The sequence below is a fragment of the Manis javanica genome, chromosome 1 (assembly GCF_040802235.1).
Source record: "Manis javanica isolate MJ-LG chromosome 1, MJ_LKY, whole genome shotgun sequence".
NCBI classification, from domain to species: domain Eukaryota; kingdom Metazoa; phylum Chordata; class Mammalia; order Pholidota; family Manidae; genus Manis; species Manis javanica.
The window spans coordinates 49,331,556-49,354,504 of record NC_133156.1 but is presented as its reverse complement, the minus strand read 5'-3'; the positions used below and the strand labels follow the sequence as shown (position 1 = coordinate 49,354,504).

General features: G+C 40.5%; 1 long non-coding RNA gene across 1 annotated transcript in view; it reads right to left on the bottom strand.

Annotated features, from left to right (window-relative positions):
- Positions 1-2,115: 2,115 nt before the first annotated feature.
- The window catches only part of LOC118967786 (uncharacterized), a 47,710-nt gene continuing 26,876 nt past the window's right edge, over positions 2,116-22,949 (bottom strand). Inside the window, exon 5 of the long non-coding RNA XR_005055017.2 lies at positions 2,116-2,205. This is a non-coding gene — a long non-coding RNA (uncharacterized lncRNA). The remainder of the gene's footprint in view (positions 2,206-22,949) is intronic.

The window sequence follows — 22,949 nt, the reverse complement described above, 5'->3', positions numbered from 1 at the left end:
ACTCTTAGATGAAAACAGGGAATAAGCTCTTTGACATGGGGATCTTCGCAATGATTTTTTGGATATGACACCTAAAGCACAAGCAACAAAAGTAAAAATAAACAAGTAGGATACATCAAAATAGAAGTTTTTGTACAGCAAAAAGAATAATCAACAAATTGAAGACAACATACAGAATGTGAGAAATATATTTGCAAACCATATATTTCATAAGAGGTTAATATACAAATACATAAAGAAGTCATATAACTCAATAGCAAAAAACAAAAACAAATAATCCAATTAACAAACAGGCCGAAGACCTGAATAGACATTTTCAAAGAAGATATATGAATGGCCAACAGGTATGTAAAAATATATTCAACATCATTATTCAATCATTGGGGAAATGCAAATCAAAATCACAGTGAGATATCACCTCACACATGTTAAAATAGCTACCATCAAAAAGCAAGAGATAATAATGCTGGCAAGGATATGAAGGAAAGGGACTCTCCTGCATTTTTGGTGGGATTGTACACCCAAACTGGTACAGCCACTATTGAGGAAAACAGTATTGAAGTTCCTCAAAAAATTAAAAATAGAACTACCATATGATCCAGCAATTCCATTTCTCGGAATATGTCCAAAGGAAATGCAAACACTTTATCAAACAATTATCTGTACCCTCATGTTCACAGCAACATTATTTACCATATAAAAGACATGGAAACAACTTAAGCATCCATTGATAGATAAATGGATGGTATGCACACACATACACACACTACCCTGCAATATTTTATTCAGCCATGAAAAGGAGGAAATCTTGCCATGAATATGCAACAATGGGGATGCACCTTGACGGCATTATGCTAGGTGAGATAAGTCAGAGAAAGGCAAATACCATATGATGTCACTGATATGTGGAATCTAAATAAATAAATAAGAAACTCATAGGAAAAGAGATTAGTGTTATCACAGGCAGGGGTGGGGGAAGGTCTAATTGGATAAAGGTCTCACAGGAAGGGGTGGGAAGGGTTTAATTGGATAAAGGTGATCAAAAGGTACAAAGTTCCAGTTTTAAGTACTAGAGATATAATGTGCAACATGATGATTATAATTAACACTGCTATGCGGTATTTATGAAAGTTGTTGAGAGAGTAAATCCTAGGAGTTCTCATCACAAGGAAAAAAATATTTTTTTGTTTTCTTTTGTGTCTATATGAGATGGCAGATGTCAACTAAACTTATTGTGGTAATCATTTCATGAATATAAATAAGTCAAATGATGTTCACTTTAAAGTAATACAATATTGTATGTCAATTTTATGTCAATTTTTTATAAAGGATTGTATATCAAAATCAAGTGGTATTTATTCTGGGGATGAAAGGATGGTTCAATACCTTCACATCAATCAATGTGACACTCCACACTAACAAAATTAAGACCAAAAAAACATATGATCATCTCAATAGATGCAAAAAGAGCATTTGACAAAATGCAACATCCACTTACAACAGAAAGTCTCAATAAAGTGGGTATAGAGGAAACATTCCTCAACATAATGAAGACCATATACAAGCCCACAGCTAACATCATACTCAATAGTGAAAAGGTTAAACCTTTTCTCCAATATCAGACACAAGACAAGGATGCCCACTCTTGTCACTTTTATTCAGTGTAGTATTAGAAGTCTTAGCCAGAGCAATTCAGACAGGAAAAATAAATAAGAGGCATCCAGATTGGAAAGGAAGAGTAAAACTGTCACAATTTGTAGGTGATACAGAGAAAAGCTAAAGTAACTCCCCCTAAAACTATTAAAATAATAAACTAATGAAGTTACAGGACACAAAATTGACATGCAAAATTCAGTTGGTTTTTTTTTATATCATTAATCTACAATTACATGAGGAACATTGTGTTTACTAGACTCCCCTATCACCAAGTCCCCCCTACATGCCCCATTACAGTCACTGTCCATCAGCATAGTAAGATGCTATAGAATCACTATTTGTCCTCTCTGTGTTGTACAACCCTCCCCATCCCCCCTCTACATTATGTCTGCTAAAGTAATGCCCCCTTTTTTTTCCCCTTATCCCTCCCTTCCCACCCTTCCTCCCCAGTCCCTTTACCTTTGGTAACAGTCCATTCTTGGGTTCTGTGAGTCTGCTGACATTTTGTTCCTTCAGTTAATTCAGTTGTTTTTATACACTAATAATGACCTATCAGAAAGAGAAATTAAGAAAATTATTCCATTTATAATTGCATCAAAAATAAAATACATAGGAATAAATTTAACTAAGGAAGAAAAAGACCTGTACACTGAAAACTCTAACACACATTGATGAAAGAAGTTGAAGACACAAATAAATGGAAGATAACTCATGCTCATGAACTGGAAGAATTAATATTGTTAAAATGTCCATAATACCCAAAGCAATCTTACAGATTCAAGGCAATCCCTTTCAAAATTCCAATGGCATGTTTCATAGAAATAGAACGATAAATTCTAAAATTTGTGTGAAATCACAAAATACCTTGAGTAGCCAAAGCAATCTTGAGGATAAAGAACAAAGTTAAATGCATCATGTTTCCTGATTTCAAACCATATCACAAAGCTGTAGTAATCAAAACTACAGCATTGGCATAAAAATAGACACATAGGTCAATGGAACAGAATTGAGAGCCCAGCAATAAACCCATGCAGGTTAATTAATTTATAATGAAGAAGTCAAGAATATACAACAGGGAAAGGACAATCTCTTCAATAAATGTGTTTAAAAAATTGGACAGCCACATGCAAAATAATAAAACTGGACCATTATCTTGCACCATAACACAAAAATTAACTCTAAATGGATTAAAGACTTGAAAGTAAGTCCTGAAAGCATAATTCCTGGAGGAAAACATAGGGAGTAAGCTCCTTGAGATTGGTGTTGGTGATGATTTTGTAGCTTTAACACAAAAAGCAAAGACAAAAAAGGAAACAGGACTATATCTAATTAAAAAGCTACTGTACAGCAAAGGAAATCATCAACAAAATGAAAAGGCAATCTACTGAATGGGAGAATATATTTGCAAATTCTGTATCTGATAAGGAGTTGATATCCAAAATACATAAGGAACTCATACAACTCAATAGCAAAAACTAAACTCAATCTTATTAAAAATAGGCCAGGGACCAGAATAGACATTTTCCAAAGAAGACATACAGATGATCAACAGGTACATAAAAAAGTTCTCAACACATTAGTCATTAGGAAAATGCAAATCGAAACTGCAGTTAGATCTCACCTCACACCTATTAGAATGGCTATCACCAAAAAGACAAGAAATAACAAGCGTTGGGGAGGATGTGGAGTAAAGGGTCCCTTGTGTACTGTTGGTGGGATTGTAAGTTGCTAAAACCACTATGGAAACAGTATGGAAGTTTCAGAAAAAATAAAAAATAGAACTACTATGTGATTCAGCAATTCCATTTCTGGGTATTTATCAGGAGAAAATGAAAATACTATCAAATAGATACCTGTACTCCTATGCTCATTGAAGCTTTATTTACAATAGTCAAGACATGGAAATAACCTAAGGATCCAGCAATAGATGAATGGATAAAGAAAATGTTCTATATAAACATTTTATAAACAAGAAAGTGTTTTATGAATATTCATATTTGACCTGATTGTTTATAGTTCATAATGAGTGATTGAAACCGAAAGTTTCTGTGATGAATGCCCTTGTACTGTTCACCATGTAACTTATTCACTATGTAAGAATTTGTTCTCCATGTAAGAAATTGTTCGTTATGCTTCAGAAGATTGGAGACTGACGAGAATTAGGCTGGGGGTGGATTAATGATTGTGCATTGAGCATTAACTCCCCTATACAGAATTTTATTGTTGTTAACAACCATTTGATCAATAAATATGAGAGATGCCCTCTCAAAAAAAAAAGTGTTTTATACAAAGAAAATGTTGTGTGTATGTATATATATATGTACGTTTTAAGAAAGAAGGAAATATCACCATGTTTGACAACATAAACAGAGGTGATAGTATTACACTAAGGAAAATAAGTCAAAGACAAATACCATATGATTTCACTGATATGTGGAATTTATAAAAATGAAACAAAACTCAGAGATGCAGAGAATAGACTGGTGGTTGCCAGAGTCAGAGAGGGTGGGATGTTGGCAATATGGGTGAAAGTGGTCAAAAGGTATAAACTTCCAGTTATAAAATAAGTAAATCCTGGGATTATAACATACAGCATCTTGGATATGGGGCTGCATTGTATATCTGTGACTGAAATTAATAGTATTATATTATATATTTAAAAGTTGTTGAGAGTAAGTTTTAAAAGTTATTTTCACCAGAAATGTGTGACTATGTATGTTGACAGATGTTAACTAGACTTATTGTTGTGGTCATTTTACAATATATTTAAATATCAAATTATACAGTACACCTGAAACTTACAGAATGTTATTCAATTTATCTCAATAAAAAATTATGGTACAATATTGAGATGATTAGATAAGGCTAGCAATCTACTTTGTGGACTCTGGCACACCTAGTAAACATAAGTGGTAAATGCAGATACCCACATTTGGCAGCTAAAAAATAACACTAAATTTCTAATTAACATTCTTAAAAATCTGCAAAACTTGTCTTCATTGGGCTCAAGGTGCAATTTGCATTTGATGTGAAAAATTAGATTTTAAAATGCAGCCTAAAAATATATCTACCTAAATTGGAGGGGGCACAGATAAAGAGAGGGAATAGTTGCTAAACCATGCTCTGAATCTAGAATAAAATAAATTCGCTGAAGAGGGATTCTCAGGGTGACCTCTTCTCCAGTGACCTTGTTTTGGAAATGATTTCCTCTTCCACCTCCCATTGACAGTGGCTGATACGATGTAAAAGCAGTGTTTGGGGCTGTGGAAGACTGCCTAATCATGGGTGAGAAGATAAACTCCCAGAATGAGAAGGTCGAAAAACTGACACTCATGGAGCATATGCTCTTTATCACACATTTATACACATCCTTTTCTGTAAGATCTAAGTAATGCTGCCAGCAGGTTCTGTTCTCAGCATCTAATCAGAGAGTGAGCAAGCCTTGAATCCCACAGCAAGGAAATGGTTGAAAGGTGATTTGAACCAGGTTTGACTAAGAACAATGAATGCCCAGGTCCAGTCCACTACAACACCATCATTTGCACAAGCTCTTGGTAAATGTCTCCTTGGATGCCTCCCTACACACAAGGGAGCCTTACGCAAGGTAATGGAGCTCATAGGATTAAGGAAAGCTGATGAGCCGATTAATCAGAAGATTGAAACCAGACCTTGTGTAAGTGTTGGAGTAAAGCCAGTGCAACTATTGGGGAAATAATGGGAACAGCTTTTATAGGGTGGCTTCTGTGAGCCAGAGGTTTTGCACGTTTATTCCCAAACCTCACAAAAATTCTGTAAGATAGGGATTGTTATCTCTGTATTATAGATGAAGAGCCAGAATCTTAGAGATATGAGGTCATTACCTGGGGCTTCACAGCTAAACTGCAGAGCTGAGATTCAAACATGGGTCTCTTAAGTCTACATTTATCCACTTTTCCACTCTCCCACTGGCGTAGAGAACAATACGCTCTATTTTCCATGGGTAGGGGGAGGGGCTGCAAGAAGTGTTTCCAAAGCTCTGAGGAGGTGTGGGTCCACGGCAGTTGAGGCCTGAGTCTTACTGGTGGGCTTTGGCCATGATTACCAGGGAGCAGCTGGTGAGGAGGCCCTTCCCAACCAGCCTTCAGCTCAGGTCCAGGAAGGTCATTTTCCATATACATCCTCATGGACTCAAACTTTTCAGCTGATGGGGGCCTATGCATATCCTCACCAATACCCTCTACCCTCTCCGACACTGAAGAAAAAGCCCACCAACTGGAGTCCTGTGGCTGCCACTGACTTGCTATGTCACTTGGGAAAATATATCATCTCTTCAAGCACCTGCAAAAAAGGGAATGGGCTGATAAAATCTACTTGCAGCCCAGGAAAGTTACCTGGTTAAGAGGTCCTGCATTAACCCCAATCTCCCAGGTGGGAGGAAGGGAGGTTCCACATGACACCAAGCAATTCTTGAACACTAGCTGGGTGCTCTACAATCTCATTCAGTTCTCACACTATCCAGTGACAGTAGCAGATTCCACGGGTTAAGGATTCAGTCCTCCAAGACTGCCCCACAACCAATTTCCGAAGCCAATCGTCAGTCTAGGTTGTTACCTGTACTTTTGACAGACAGACCATGTATCAGAGGTTCTAACAGCCCTCTCCTTGGGTTTGATTAATTTGCTAAAGCAGCTCACAGAACTCAGAGATATGTTTACTTACCAGATTACCTGTTTATTATGAAAGGCTATAACTCAGGAAGAGCCAAATGGAAGGATGCACAGAGCAAAGCATGGGGAAAAGGTACAGAGCTTCCATGCCCTCTCCAAGGGGGCCCCTCTCCCCAAATCTCCAAGTGCTCACCCACCCAGAAGCTCTCTGAAACCAGGGTGAAAGGTGAAACCAAATGGAGTTGCTCATGCCAAGGGGTTTTAAAACACAACCATAAGCCATTAAGGAGATGGGCCTTTGGCACATCCTCAGTGGTGTAATAATGAACTTTTGAACTGGACAAACCTGGTACATAATTGGTCAGGCATCCACCAGTCACCAGGGACCCGCCCGCAGAGGTGCTCACTGAGCGTGGGAGCAGGGAGCTGGGCCACTGAGAGAGCAGAAAACCACGGAGCTCTAGTGCTCCTGGAGAATTAAGCCCGAGTGCTGGAGTAGGGGGCCTTGGTGGGCAGGGAACATGGAGAGACTGAGACCTACTGCCTAGAGGAGTAGGGGAGTAGAACCTGTAGCCAGCCGGGGAGTGCTTTTGAGCCAGTGCAAGTACCGAGCTGCCGGTGACCGCAGTGAGAATAAATATGGTAACCCTCTTACCCCCAACTTTTTGCCCTTGCCTTTCTTCAGTCTAACTGAAATCATAGAGAACCTGCCCCAGGCAGGGAAACCCCTCCTCCTCCTGGAGCTAGAAGAAAATAGACATTTCACTCCCCAAAAAAAGTCACTGAAGAAACCAGAGAGCCAGCAGTGTCTCCAGTCAGCTCTTTAACCAAACACACAGAGAGAAGCCACCACCTACAATCTCCTCCACTTAGAGTTTCAATGCCCTTCCACAGTACTCATCAGAGAAGTGCCAGACCTGGCCCATGGCTTACAATGTGCTTTTCCCCACAGTCTCCAGCTCCCCTGGCCAGGTGTAGTCATGCAGAATGTAAGGAGCAACTTGACCCCGTAGCTGTTTTCCCATGCATTTCTGCCTGATCATAAACACAGCTTTGTGAAAAATCCAGTCACACCACAATCTCAATTGGCTGCATTTTTCCCAAAACTCGACCTTCCTTCATGGGCACAGACCACATGGAGCCAGGGCAAGCTTGCCTCCTACATGGCAAGTACTCAAAAGCCCCAGCTGATGTACTTAAAACCTCGTGGCCTGAGATAATTGGCCTCCAAACCAAATTCAGCTGCTGGGATCTGATCAGAAACTGCTGGGTTTCTTTTTTCCTAAACCAATTTAATTCCCACCCCAAGCCCTCTGACTCTTCACTTTCTTTCTCCGGCCTAATTCCTGGAGAATGGAGTTTGGAAGCCGGGGAACTGCTTGAGTGGGCCCCAAAGCTTCAGGGAGAAGAGATAGGACTGCAAGGTACAAAAGGGATGAGGAAAGAAGCCAGACACAAAGGTCACATAGTATACAATTCCATTTACATGAAATGTGCAGAATGGGTGTTTTGCCAATGGGTTTCAGCCCCAGGCAAGTTCACTATGGATTCAGTGTGACCGAAGAAAATGATGGCAAAACATTCTTGGGGTTAAAGGGTTATACCCAACTTTATTTCCAGGTGGCAGGTCAGTCACTAAAATCCCGTTCACTCAGAGCAAGTCTGCATGCAGCAAGCTGGTCTCTGCCTCTGGGCCTGTCCTCGGCCACTGCCACCACTCCAGCCTCTGCTCTGCTCTCCTGCAGCCTCTCATCCCTGCAGTGGGTGGAGCTCTTTTTATAGAGTCAACAGCCATGTATTGCCCACAGGTGTGCAGTGAGCTGGTCAACCACGGCCAAGTGAGAATCCTGGCCACAAGAACTCTCATTTTATCCACAATGGGTAAATCCATAGAGACAGAAAGCAGACTGGCGGTTGCCAGGGTCTTGGGGGAGGAAGAATGGAGAGTGATTCCTTGATAGTTAGGGAGCGCCTTTCGATGAACGTGTTTTGGGACTAGATAGAGGTGATGGCCGCCCCACAGCGCGAATGTCCTAAAGGACACGGAGTTGTACACTGTAAAGTGGTTAACTTTAGGTGACATGAATTTCACCTCAATTTTTAAAAAATCAAAAGAGGGAAGGAAAAACAGGTTGGGGATGAGGATGGCAGGCCTGCCGCTCAGCTGAAGTGAGCTTTCACAAGCACCAGCCTCCTGGGCAGCACCGGCTTTCCAGAGCCCGGGGCTGAATGCCTGCAGCAGTCTCCCAGGAGCTTCAGCTGAGAGACTGCACCCTGAGTCAGCTGCTTGGCCCCCTAAAGCTAGAAAGTTCTGCCTCTTCTATCCATCAGTTCAATCCGGGGCTCCTTTCTCTGATAATGTTTTTCAAGAGAGGTCCTAGTTTTTCAAAAGCTTAAAATGAAATAAAGCAGAATGAAGCGCAGTGGGAAAATCTGTTTTTAATTTAGGCTTTTTGGCTTATCTATTCAGAAGTGCTAAAAATGTACATTGCCTTTCTAAATGAAACTTAATTCCTGTTTTGAGCCCCCATCCTGTTGCATAGCAAAAAATCACATTTGGTTCAGTGTCTGCCACTCCCTTTCTCCAGAATTACACTGAATTCCAAGTGTCTCATATTGCCTCTTGCTGTCTTCGTGTATTCTTGCCAGCCACTGAGACACCCTGATACTCATGTGGACCTCTGGGCATCTGTCTTGGCTACTTTTGCCCTAAGTATCCAGCAAGACTTCTCCAGCTCTGTAGGTTCCCTATGCCACTTTTCTGTTCCCCATGGATATCTGGATACACCCAGTGCCACTACGCCATGCTGGGACCATAAGAAATGAGGTATGACTGAGGCTGTTCACTCGCTTTCTTCTCTTAGACACACAGAAACCAGGCTTTGGGAACTCTCCGAGGCTGACTCAGACATGGTATGCAGCAGCTGTTTTGCTCTACTTCTTTCATACCATCTTATCACACAGCAATACCTTTGAGTATGTGCCCCTTGCCCAGGTTCTGCCTGCAAAGTGGACACAGGTCTCCTTTACTCTGGGATTCCCCAAACCTATATGCAGTCTCCGAAGTGGGATTCAAATCCACATCTGACTCTAAAACACAGACCCTGTGTTTACTCCTGTGGATAAAATGAGAGTTTCTGTGGCCAGGATTCTCACCTGGCTATGGCTGACTAGCTCACTGCATACGTGTGGGCAATACATGGCTGTTGACTCTATAAAAAGAGTTCCACCCAGTGCTCTGGGCACGACATGGTGGCAGGGCTGCAAGGCTGCAGGAGAGCAGAGCAGAGGCTGGAGTGGTGGCAGCACCGAGGATAGAGGCCCAGAGGACGGCTGTGCTGGACGACTGTGCAGAGAGGCCCAGAGGACAGCTATGCGGACAGAGGGGCCCAGAGGCAGAGACGGGCTTGCTGCATACAGACTTGCTCTGAGTGAATGAGATTTTAGTGACTGACCTTCCACCTGGAAATAAAGTTGAGTATAACCCTTTCACCCCAAGAATGTTTTGCTGTCATTTTCTTTGGTCACACTGAATCCATAGGGAACTTGCCCAGGGCTGAAACCTATTGGCAAGACACTCCTAAATGTTACCTCATTGCATTTAATTGTGTGACTTGGAAAGATATCAATCTTTTACTGCAACTGGGGTGAGGGAACTTTCAGGTAGAAAAACAGACACTCCTACAGAAGAGCTTCAAGAACACTGTCAACAGAGTACAGAAATGGAAGTGTGGTTATGTGCCCCACTTGTTTTGCACCCATCATCCTCTTCCTCACTACTTCAGGGTTCCCTATTCCCTATAGGAAATCCCTATGAAGGAGTTAACTTGGAAAAGTCAAAAGGACACAGGAGTTTATACAAAAATGAGTATCTAAAAAATTCCAGGTAATGGACAAACCTTAAAAGTATTATGCTAAAAGTGAAAGAAGCCAAACACAAACAGCTGCCTATTATATAGTGTCTATGACATGTCCAGAATAGGCAAATCCATAGAGGGAGAGAGTAGGTTAGTGGTTGGTAGGGCTGGGGGAAAGGAGGAATGGGAAGTGACTATTTAATGGGCATAAGATCTCTTTTAGGGGCAGTGAAAATGTTCTGGAATTAGATAGTGATGATGGTTGGACAACATCGTGAATGTGCTGGGAGTCTCTGAGTTACACATTTTTAAATGGCTAAAATGGGAATTTCCTACTGTATGAATTAAACCTCAATTTTTAAAAATTTCCAGACATGTTAGGTTTGGTAATTAAGACCACTTTATGTCTAATTGGAACACTAAGGGAAGGGACCTTAGTGTTGGAGCAGGATTTGTGGGGAGGTATCATCTCCTAGCCTTTGCCCTTGATAAGAACTTCCAGGTAGCTTCTAGTTAAACTCCACCATCCTTGTCCCTTTCCTTTAAAGTCCCTGATGGGTCTGGTTTACATGCTCCAGCCCTTGATAAGCCTTACCAGAATATAAGGAAATTCTGTGGTTTGGGACTTTGCTTATTTCCAAACAAGTGTGACCATCTGGAGTTGGAGACACAGACTTCTAGTCCCAGCAGTCCCAATGGAAGGCACCCACCTGCTGTCTGGAAAAGAATCTTCCAGCCATGTCCCCTCTCCTGTAAGCCCCCTGGAAAAGAACACATTATTCTCAAATAACTGTACCAACTACTTTGGTTAAAGCCTTATATGTCAGATTTGGTGCTAAGCACATCCAAAAAACTATGAAAATGGAATGATCATTCCTATTTTGCAGATAAGAATATAAAGGGCTCCAATTGTTAAATACCTTGCATAAGCTCATATAGCTGATAAGTGACAGGGTTGAGATTCAAACCCAAGATCACCTCACCAGCCTGTTCTTAACCATTATACCATCCTGTCTCTTTCCTATTGGCCCTGGTAAGTCTCTCTCAAGGCTTTTTGTCATTGCTTCCTTGACTTCTTAGGTCTCTCATGTTCCTTGGTGTTGAAATTATAGGAAGAAAAGTGAGGAAGAAGTTCTGGTAATAGCAGAATAGCTTGTATCAAACTAACCCACATGTAATAATTATATACTCTGGATAAGTTTTAATTAAAAAACAACTGCTGTAAGGCACTGGACAGCAACCAAAATAGGCAGAAATGGAGAGAAAGGAAGTACTCTGGCGAGGGCCACATTTAATTGGATCTTCCCCTAAAGGTCCATCCCTTTGTATACTGTGCATGAGGTATGAAGTGACTGGAAATTGAGGTGAGAAATCCTGTAAATGAGGGAACTACAGAAGGGGTGCCCTAAAGTCTGTATACCTACTCTCTTCAAATCCTTGGTTGACGGATAAACAGTTCATACATAGGCTGAGACACCAACCCAAAGGAAAGCAACTCAAGACCAAAGAACTGAGCGGAGTTTGAAATTAAGTCCTGTCACATTAGAGAAGCTAAGCAAACACTTCCATGAAACTCTTTCAGAGCCACACATTAGGAATAAGGACCACATCCCAGGACTAAGTTTACACCTAGGAATAGGATATAACTGAAAGAGATCAACTCCCATAAAGGCTAAAACTAAGCTTTCACAGGATTAAGGTGATCTGTCAGCAACTGAACCATCCACTAGGACAAATCTTAACACTTTTCGGAGAAAGGTAATAGAGTCAAGAGTCTCCAAAGAGTTTTACATACAATAAGCATGCAATACAAAATTACTTTGCATACAAAGAACCTAGAGAATGTGACAATCAAGAGAATAGTCAGTAGAAGCAGAATAGTCTAGTATCTGACTCAAAGATGAATCAGATACTAGAATTAGCAGATAAGAACCTTGAAAAAACTATAACAAACATGTTCAAAATATTCTGTAAGAAAAGATGAATGTAATAGTTGGAAGAGCTGACAAATTTCAGGATAGAAAAGAAAACTCTAAAAAGTAAGCCAAATGTAAACTCAAAAATTAAAAAATACAGTACTTGAAATACAAAGTTCACTAGATGGAATAACAGCAAACTGGATACTCTGAAAGTATAAGTGAAAGTGTAGAAGAGTGAAAAAATATTTTTAAAATATGAACAGAGCCTCAATGGAAAACATTAAGTAGTATGACATTTGGTCATTGGAGTCCCAGAAGAAGAGGGGAGAGAAAATTGGGCAGAAAGCAATTATACAAGAAATAACAACTGAAAATTTTGCAAATCCAATAGGGAACAGGCCAATCCACAGATTCAAGAAACTCACAACACCCCAAAGATGTTAATACAAAGAAAGCCATGCCTAGGCACATCATAATCAAATTACTGATAACTAAATATAAGGAGAAAATCTTTAAAATCTTTTAAAATCTTAAAAATCCAGGAGGAAAAAAAAGACACATTACGTACAGAGGAACAAAAATAATTATAGCTTACTACTTATCAGAGACAATGGAGGCCAGAGGGTTAATGAGATGAAATCTTTAAAACACTAGAGAAAAGTAAGGGGGGCATCCCTATAACACCTTTGAAAAACCTACACGAAAATTATTTTCTTCAAGGGCCTGCTCTCCATAGAGGAAAAGTTTAATGTTTTATCACTTATACAAAGGCAGCCTTTAGCTTTTAGTCTACGTACTAGTGCTGGAAGTACATTAGCTGTGTTCTACTTAACTTCTTTGAAACAGAGTTCTCATGAATAAATGGGGGGTGACAACAGTACCTTTACCTCATGGGGCTGGGAAAATTAAATGAAATTGTAAACATGAAACACTTAGCACAGGCCTAATATATAATGGGTTGGCACCACAGGGTGAGCAGGGGATGGAGAAGACATTAAAATGTGATCCATGACCCCCCAAAGCCCTTTCCAATTAGGTAGGCAACCAAGCCCTCTGGACAAAGATACAAAGTATGCTGAGAGACCAAGATAACAAACACAAGCACGTCTCTTACACCAGGTGGATGGGACCACCTCTGAGCTACCTGGACTGAGAATGCAGGAAAAGTAGCTCCCTAGATTAAAACAAGAGACTGTTCCTTAAAGAAGGGATAATGGAAGGGAGGTGAGAAGGCAAAGAATAAATGTTCACCCTAGACTCTAAAGGTGGATCATAGTTTTTCCCTCGAGGAAACAGTTTGGTAGGAGAGAGAATACAGGGCACTCAGTACTATGTAGAAGGATGTGCAGGTTACAGAGGCGCCAAAAGGGAGAGGAGAAAGGGGTGATCAGGGAAGACTTTCTGGAAAAATTAAAATTTGAAATGAATATTCAGGGGCAGGTTAGGAGTCCACAAACAAAAAAGAGGCAAAAGATTTTTGAGGCAAACAAAGAGAAGAGATGGGAAGAGTGGGTGGGAGATGAGGCAGTAGAGACAGAAACAGGTCATGCCCTGCTTTGTGAGCCATGCTAAGGAATTTGATTTTTTCCTCTAATGAGTAGCTGTCATGTGTTTTCTTACTAAGATCTACAATAAACTTTCCCAGACATGGTGCAAGTCACTTTACGTGTGTTATTTCATTCCTACAACGACCCTTTAGAACAGATATGATCATCTCTAAAGATGAAGAAAGTGAGGCTCGGAGAGGGGAAGTGACACACACATGCAAGTTCCCACAGCTGGTAAGTGATAAGCCAGACTTAGGACCTGGGACTGCTGGCAGAGGTCCAAGTTCTTTCGGGACAAAAGGCCTAATAGTATGAGTGCATCCCATCTTGATCTGAGATGCAGGCTAGGAAAGGGAAACCTGATTCACATGCTAATGCCTGTGGGCTCTGTGAAATTGTCCACGGAGGGTAAAGAAACCTCAGCTAAGCAGTCTGCTCTCTGCATGATCCTGGGATTTCATGATCTCTGAAGTATAGTAATTAAGACCTTTCCTCAATCCTTAATCCTGTTTCAGCTCAGCCAGCAGTTCTGACTACAGCAGACTTCACAGCCCTGGCCCCCAGCACTGGGCAGCGTTAGCAGCTGTCCTGTGACCTCATCTCTCTGGCTGGGGATAACAGGCTAGAGGACTGGGGAGGATTAGCAGGCCTCCAGAGGCTCAAGGAGAGTGGAAGGCAAGCGGAGCCATGACCCTGGATACTAGGCCCAGGCTGGCCCACCAACCATCCCTATTTTGCTATTTCCTTTATTATGACAAGATGAAAGAAGCTATTGAAATGCCTTGGCTCTGAAGCACTGTGTTTCCTCCTGGTCACCCCAGAGAATTCCAGAGGCAGCAGAGGGTTCCAGTTGGAAGTCTTGAGGACATCCAAACTGAAGCTCTCTGAAGGAGAAACTGAGAATAAGGTGTATCCCCCAGCAGCCTCATCACGGTGCCCACTGACAATGTACCTCCAGTTCACATATGAGCACACATGCGTGCACGCAGACACATCAGCCCACCCGATCACTGCTGTCTCTGTGCTGTGCCCTGAGAGGCCCATCCCAGCGACAGCATCCTTTGGGCTTCCTCATCAGCTGGCTCAGTGGAAGCCTGACTTTCCTCCATGGAAGGCTTGTTTCCCCTAGACAACTTCTTGCCTTCGGTTTTAGGAAGCAAAGGCATCTGTTCCAGATTGCCCCTTGACCTGTCATATTCTCTCAGGGGTTTTCATAGAGTCCCCTCACTTCACTCAAGATAGTATATGGGTATGGGGAAAAGACACACAGCACCTCTCAAGAAATTCCTGCTCTTGGTCACCCCCTCACCATCATCTCCCTGCCTCTTTTACACTCTCAAAGTAGCAATGGGACCAGGTTCTTCGATCCCCATTTGGCATGTTTTGCATTGCTGGTCTAGCACCTCCCTTTAGAAATTGAGTGCTCTTAACACCTTTTGTTCTCAGCTCCAGTTTATGAGCAAGATAAGCAGAATATTAGAAAATTAAGAATGCTGTATATCCCCCAACTGAATATAGTGCATAAATTCTACTCCCTACATGCACGTGTACGTGTGCACACACACACACATAGCTGAAAACCTCTGGGTGGTGGAGGTGTTATCTCCATAAATATCATCTGGGCTGAGAATACTGTGTCATGCATCAGCCTGTTGAGACATCTGGCCCACGTATGGTGAAGCGTTGAGGGCCCTCTGGTTGCATTTCTATGTGTTTGTTTTACTGTTGGGCTATGGGAGGCAGTCTGACTCCTTCACTTCTAATCTTTCAGGGGCACATCATAATCGTAAAATCACCCCAAAGAGGGACTGTCAGGCCATGACCTCCGTGCCTGGGACATCACTAGGTCTGAGCCTGTGTCACTGAGTCCTGGCACCATCTGGGCAACAATCAGGCCAAATCAGACATTTTCAGTGAAAGCCTTTCCCCTGTCAGCACTGCATGGCTCACAACTCACAAAGCTTTTTAACACACCTCACTTTATTTCACTCCTGTGCAGAATTCTGTGAGAAGAGAAGAGGATTACCTGCCTCTGGGAAAGATAAAAACGTTCAAGTCTACTGAAGTTCTTAATAAACCAAACTAAAGAGAGTGGAAGAAACTGCCCCCCTCTCCTCTCCCTCCCTGCTCCGCCCTACTGCACACTCACTACCCTGATGCTCACTGCTACCTCTCCTCCCTTCCCACAACACCAGGAAAGGATCCAAGACCCAGCTGGCCCCAGGCCCGGCGCTCTGCCTCCCTGGGCGAAGTCCCACCCACCGCTGACTCTCCCCAAGCGGCCTCCCTCTCTCTCTCTTCTGGATCTTCCTGGTCACCTTACTCATTTTAGGAATAATATGAAATCAGACTCACATATGAGAATTGGAAGGAGGGAAGAGGGAGAGAGCGAAGAAAAAGGGAGAGAGAGGAAGAGAAGGACAGATGAACTGCCTCTTTCCTCTAGGAAGCAAGCTCACTGCGTTTCTTCTGACTCGACACGGCTGCCAGCTATTGCCTGCATCTCTTTCCTTCTCGTCACAGCCAAACATTGTGGGGGAAAGGTCTATATTTGTCTTTAGTCTTCACCTCCTATTTATTTCTTATCTGGCTGCAATCTGGCTTGTGTTCTCCCCCCTCCACTAAACCTGATCTAAGTTCACCAGGAAGCAGCTAATGGCAAAATGCAATAGACTGAAAAAAAGGGTTAGTCCTGAGCTTGGGGTCCTGTGCATGATCCCCACCCCACACTACCACCTTTCTTGAGCTTCTCCTTTCCCCTGGCCTTTGTGGCCCTATCTTTTCCTGTGATACACCCTCCCTCTCCATCTCCTTTCATTTTTTTGTGCATTAACCCTTAAATGCCAGAGCCACTTCTGAAGCCTCCTTCATTTCCTTACTCTATTCACTCTCATGGGGACATGATATTCAGGTCCACAGTTCCGACCACCAACATCAGCTCCCCACTAATGACATCCCAAACCCTGTCATAACAACAATGGTAAGTATTTATTAACAGACACAATGTGCCCATGCTGTGCCAGCCCACAGCAACCCTCTGAAGCAGGTACCATCAACAGCCACTTATTTCACAGATGTGCAGAGCCTGACGTCACACAATTCTCAAGAGGCTGCTTTTAGGGTTCACACTCATAACCATTTCCGGTTTCCAGCAAGATTGTAAACTAACAAGGGCTGTTGTCTCTCTCCCCACTTCCGACCCTGGAGAAAACATGATGGCGATAGGGAGGTTGATAAATCTGAGGAAACCATGTCAAAAATGTGAGGAATCTCTCTGGAAAGCCAGAGGATGGTTAGGTTCCAATGTAGATGGAAAATGTTAGCCTAGGAAATAAGAGGACAGCCAAGTGCCACCCAGGTGACAGATTCTGAAGGGGATCTCAGAGCTGCTCTCTTCTGTTCCCTGTTTCCATGAGGATCAGAGGGTGGATATTCCTACCAGCCAGTGCTCTGGGCAGAACAGAAGCAGGAAGGCTCTGCTGGGCTCTGGAGCAAAGAACAGCAGGTGCACACAGACGCCTGGCTCCGGGCACTGCTCCCTGCCCCACAGCCTGAGGACCTGGGGATTTCAGCCAGTGAAGACAGCTCTTAGAAAGAGCAGAGCCCGGGGTAAGGTATAGCCAGATTCCTCAAGGCCAGTGAAATCAGCAGCAGCGGGTTCCAGGCTACACGGCCAGAGTGCTCACCCTGAATTATACACTTTGACACACATACTTACTTCTCAAAACTTCACAGAAAACAAGCCTGGGCCAGGCCTTTCAGCCTTCCCTCTGGACACACATTACCAACCAAGGCGATAAGCCCCCAGAGTAAGGTTACTGTGTGTGCGAGCTCAAGGTACAATAACTGAAGGGATTGGCACCATAAAAGAAAGGCAACAGGATGGACAGTGAACAACTTGTGTGGACAGATGGATAAAGAGCAACTAATGGACCAGAACAGATAACAATCCAAACAGGCACAGCAAATATCTTCAAAAACACAGAAGATCAGAGTTTATAAACAATTCAAGAATACTAACATTGAAAAACAAAACAATAAGCAACACTGGGTTGAAAAATATTACAAAAAAATATAATGGCTTTAAAAAAAGGAACTCAATAGATTGGTTGAATAGCAGAATGAATAAATCTGAAGAATGAATTAGTGGCATTGGAAATTCCAGTCACCCAGAGAACAACTGGGAAGAGATTAACTAAAATGTTTTCCCAAGATTAGAAAGAAAAGAAAGACTTGAGATTAAAAGATCTTATAGCAATAAATAGGTATGAAAAAGCCCTCTTTTTGTCATATTAAAGCAACAGTTCAAAGTACCAAAACAAAACAGAAAATGTAAATGCTTCCAAAGAAGAATAGATCACTTCTTAAAATCAAATAATGGAATTTTGAAAAACATTTATTCAGTATTATTATACAAACATACACACACAAACACATATATACATATGTAGATAGTACACCGATTACAAAACACACCTTGATTTTTACAATGTGAACACATCTATGTAACTAGCCCCAATATTAAAAAAACATGTATTACCACCACCCACTAAGTCTTCTTGACCCCACCAATCCCCATTTGCCCCCACAAAGACAACTCAATCCTGAGTCTTAACATCATGAGTTGTTTTTTTTCTGTTTTTGAATTTTATATAAATAGAAGCACACTGTATAAGCTCCTCTGTGTCTAGCTTCTTTTGCTCAACATTATGTTTGTGCGATGGACCATATGGTTGCATCTATGTAGCAATCATTCATTTCTTATTGATACAGAGTTTCTCAAGCCCAGCACTGTTAGCAATTTAGGCAGGATAATTCTTTGTCCTGTGCACCATGAGATGTAGAGCAACATCCCCAGGCTCTACCTACTAAATACCAGTGGCAATCTTCTCCCCTCCCCAACAAGTTCTGGTAACCAAAAAATATCTTCAGACATTGCCGAATGTCTCCTGGGAAGCAACATCATCTCCAGTTAGAACTGCTGTTGAATAGTATTCCATTGTATGAGCATATCAAAGTTGATTTACCTGTTCTACTGTTGACGGACATTTAGGTTGTTTCAATTTGGGGCCATGAAGAGAAACAATATTTTCAAAAGTTTTAAAGGAAAAGAACATCACACCCAGAATTGTAATCTATATAAAAAGTCTCAGTTTTATCATTCAAAGGTCTTCTTTGAAAAATACTTTTGTAGGTAGTATCCCAGCAAGAAGAGAAGCAAACACATAGGAATGTTACAAGCCATAAGCGAAATAAAGTTTAGTAAGTAGCAGAGCAAAATACCTAAAACAGGACAAAGAAGTTCCACTCTGGGAAGAACGGAGGAGGTTGAAACAGGCCAACACTGCCACTAACACAACTATTGAAAACTAGATAAATTACAAAAAATCACATTTCAAAAGTGTCAAAGGGCTATGGCAGTAATGATGACTAGATGGACTAAAAATCCCAGAGAAGAGAGAATAGTTTAGAGGAGAGCTGTCGGATGACAGCTGATACATTCCTCTAGGGACATGTGCCAAGTCTGGGCATGGGTTAAGGACTAGGACTTAGCCCAGGCAGACAGCCACTACTAGGGGAAAGGGAAACCATCAAAGCTTTCTGCCCTGGCTTAGAGCTGGAGTGACAAAACCAGAAACAAGGAGCATCAGACACATTTGATTTTCCTGACTACACAGTACTGATTCCAAAGGCTAGGAGTGCAAGAGGCTAAATGAGCTGGGCTAAATTAAGATTTTGAAAGTCAAATAAAATCTGATGCATATGCTAGGCCATAAAGCATGTCTTAATAAATGTAACAGGATTGAAATCATACCAACTACATTTTCCAATCACAATAGAATTAAATTAGAGATCAGCATCAGAAAGAAATCTGACAATTCTTCAAATACCTAGAAATTAAAAGTTTATGTCTCTAAATAAGCCAAGGGTCAAAGAAGAAATCACAAGAGAAATTAGAAAATATCTTGAACTGAATGAAAACGAAAACATAACATGTCAAAATTTATGGGATGTAGCTAAAGCAATGCTTAGAGGGAAATGCATACCTTTAAATGCCTATATCAGAAAAGAAATCAATAACCTAAGCTTCCATCTCAATAAACTTTAAATACCTGTATCAGAAAAGAAATCAATAGCCTGAGCTTCCATCTCAATAAACTAAAAAGAGACCAACAAGACAATAGAAAAATGTACGAAGGAGTGTAAAAGAACTCTTTGCAAAAAAGGATAACCAAATATCCAATAAACATATGAAAAGGTACTCAGCTTTGCTAATAATTAGGAAAATGCTCACAAAACCACAACATGATACAAACGCTTCAGAACCAGAATGGCTAAAATAAAAAAGATGGAAAAATATCATGTGTGGGTGAGAATGTGGAGCAACCAAAACTCTGATACCTTGGATTATGGGGGTGTAAGTTGGCACACCAGCTTTGGAGATCTGAAGCTGAAATATGCCTACCTGATGAGTCAGCAATTCCACCCCGAGGGATATACACTCAGTAGGAATGCCTGCGGTGCTCACCAAAAGCTAGGCACTAGGATGTGCATGGTAGATCTATCCATAATAGCAAAAAACAAAACAATAAACTAGAAAATACCAAAATGCTCATCAACAGTAAAATCAATAAATAATTGATGTAGTGTGGCATACTGTGAAATACTATGCTAGATACTACACAACTATGAACAAACTACAGACATCCATATACATCCTACTAAAAAAAAATGATCAGCCAAAAGAACACAGATACAAAAAAATACATACTTCATGATTTCTTGACTATAAAGTACCAAAGCTGACAAGACATAGTTATTCTTTTGGAAGTCAGAACTGTAGTTTCTCTTAGTAAGGGTGAGGTAGTGACTGAAAAAAAGGCACAAGGGAAGTTTCTTGAAAGTTTGTAATGTTCTGGTTTTTTATTGTGCTAGTTACACTGGTGTGTTTATTTTCTGAAAATTCATTGAGCAGTGCCCTATTACGGGTTTGCATTTCTATATGTATATAATATTTCAATTAAATTTTTCAGAAATTATCCAATAAGTGACTGAGGCAGAATTCAGCCAGACAGACTTCGGAAAATGAACCCTAAATCTTAAATTTAGGATCAGGGTTATGCCATTCTCTAGAATAATTGCAAAAAGTAAATATATCCTTGTGTTAGCCAGGTTTCTCCAGAGAAACAGGACAATAGAAAAAGAACACACACACACACAGATATTTCAGAAAGAAAATTAACTCCTGCAATTGTGGGGGCTGGCAAGTCCAAACTCCACAAGGAAGATCAGTTGGCAGGTGACTCAGGGAGAAGCTGATGTTGCAACTCAAGTCTGAAGGCAGTGTGGAGTCGGAATTTCCTCTTCCTCAGAGGACCTCTGTCTTTTTCTCTGAAGGCCTGCAACTGATTGGATGAGGCCCACCCATAATCTGCAATATAATCTGCTTTATTCAAAGCCTACTGATTTAAATCTCATCTTTTAAAAAACGCCTTCACAGAAACATTTAGACTGGCTTTTGATCAAATATCTGGGTACTGTAGTCTGGCAAGTTGATGTATAACATTACTGTAACAATTACTAACAATTCAAAACTTAATGTTAAGGGAGGGCGAGGGAAGAGTAGGGACAAAAGAGATAAAAAATAAGGGAAGTAAAAGCATGCTAACATGTTTGTCTTGTTTAGGGGACAGATAGTGATATTTATAAGCTTAAGAAATTATTAGGGAAGATACCTAAAAATATTTGTCTTAATTAAAAATAGAATGCATGTATTTCAAACCAAAAAAAAAGTTTGATTTAATGGAGAGTCAAAAAGGAAAAAGGGAGTAAAAAATAAAGTTCAGGAAACATAAAATAAGATAGAAATAAATACGTACATAATATCAATTTTAGTTTCAATGAAAGTAAACTCACTGATCAAAAAGACAGTAATAATATTAAACAGTATTTTTTTAAAAGCTAGCAAATAGGTTTCCTATAAGTGACTAGTAGAATTTATGTCAACAATAAATAAGTAAATTTGAAAAATATATTAATAAATAACAATAAATACATTTTGAAAAAGAAGAGCAAAGAAAAGGTGTCCACTTTACTAGATATTAAGGCATATTTAAGCCACAATAAATCTAGTGTGTTGGTATTAAGGAACAAAAAAATCAATAGAACAGAACTGAGAGCTCAGAAATAGACCCATGTTAAATAATAATAAGTGGAAATAGACAGATTTTCTTGGAGATTATGTTGAGAAAAGCATTTTACCATATGATGAAAAATAAGGTTGGATCTCTACATTAGACCATATTCAATGGTGAACTGCAGAAAAATTAAAGGCATAAATATAAAAGGTTAAATTATGGAGTTAATAGAAAATAATATCTGTGTGACCTGTGAGGAAGGACCTGTTAAAATTCTAAAAGCAGACATCACACAGGGAAAAATATTACATTTGACTATGCCAAAATTAGAGATTTTATAGACAAAATACACAGATGAAGAATAGGAAAAGATATTTGCAAGGGATAATATCCAGAAAGACATTGAGTTAATGAGAGATTAATATCTACAACACTCAAAAACTCCTTCAAAATCAATAAGAACAGGAAACCCAATAGAAAAATGAGCAATATATATATATATATATATATATATATATAAATTTACAGAAGAGGAAACTCAAGTAGCTAACAAGCGAGAAAAGAACAAAAAAAAAGCCTGAACTTACTAGTAAACAATGAAATGCAAACTATCATTAGATATCCCCATCAAGTTAGCAAAAATTAGAAAGAAAAAAAAGGCAAATACCAAATGTTGCCAAGGATATGGGAAAACACCAACCAAACCTTTTGCACAGCTAACAGGAGACAAAACCAGATCAGCTGAACTGAAAAGCAATCTGACAGAATTTACAGACTTCATTAATTCTGAATTACATGTTTTTTTCTGTGCCATGAACTGAGGGGGTGATGTCTTGCTGATAACCCTATGCCCATTCATCTGATTTCCAATGGAGCTTAAATTCATCATGACTAATTGAATTTATCACCCTGCCCTACCCATGCATTCCACCCCCACTTTGTTTCTTCTATTCAAGTCCCTGAGAGGTTAATGGCATTCCTATTTACTCCACCAGCTAAAGAAGGTAAGTTGAGTCAACTTGAATTGTTCCCATCCTCACTGCCACTCCTTAGTTGGTTACCCATTTGATGATCCCACCTCTAAAGTGGTCTTGAATCCCTCCACTTCTTTCTATCCCCACCGTCACAAATGTAATACAAGATCCAATTACTCCTCTCTTGAATGATTATAGTAGCCTCAATTCTG